Below are 995 nucleotides of genomic sequence, written 5' to 3'. Positions count from 1 at the left end.
TAAAACTGATCCATAAAGAAACAAAATTAAGATAAAAATCATAGCGAAGTAAGTGGGTAACACAATATGGTGAGACTTAGTAGTGAAGATATGAACCAACTGTTATTAAAATCAATAAATGCATTTTTCAGAAACATCAACAAAGTAGAATTCACCAAAATTTTGAAATATATATATATATATATACAGGTGTTAAACTTATAAAATACAAAATATCAGGATTCAGGTCTGCAGTGTATTTATTCAACTTGGGGCATGATTGTGGGTAAAACAAAATACGCTGCCTAGCTAACTAATAAATGAATATTTGCTGTAAAATTCTTATCAATGTTATACGTGTAGCTACCAGTTTGGCCGCCAATTTTGATTTCATTCCTTTTAGTCGCTAGCTCAATCCTTTTTCGGCCTCACCTTTTCTTCACACCTAAGGTATTTTTGATTAGATATCATGACTTTTTGTCAATACAAACCACAGCAAGTAAGAAAAAGTGACATTCGATAGTAACCAATATTAGCTTTAAGATCGCAACCTTATTATTCGGAACATACTCATACCTTACAGAAACAACCAAATTCTTTATAATATATATGGTGGTTGTTTTTCCTTTCTAAAACAGTGTTAAAAACTTATAGTAATGCCATGGAAACTAGATTAACGGTTTCTTGTCATCGCCCGCATGCAATCGGTACAGCTGTATCAAGCATGATTATCTCTGCTAATATCACTTGACGCTATATACTCTTTAATTAGGAGAATTCCATAAAATTTAGCTAATTTGTGCTTAAAAGTTGGCAATGAATATAACCGTCCACCCGCATGATTATTTTGAAAACTTGAGACAGAAACTGTTAATCTAGTTTTCTTGGCATAGCCGATACTTTTATATCTGCACGTGCTTTCACCCTATATTTTTGTTGCTCTAAATCAACCATTTTTAATTCGAATGACAAAAAGTAAAAACAGTGCACTTTTTCTCTTAAGTGAAGCTGTAGTA

The sequence above is a fragment of the Limulus polyphemus genome, unplaced genomic scaffold, assembly GCF_000517525.1.
Source record: "Limulus polyphemus unplaced genomic scaffold, Limulus_polyphemus-2.1.2 Scaffold11212, whole genome shotgun sequence".
NCBI lineage: Eukaryota > Metazoa > Arthropoda > Merostomata > Xiphosura > Limulidae > Limulus > Limulus polyphemus.
Note: the sequence above shows the minus strand (reverse complement) of the source record.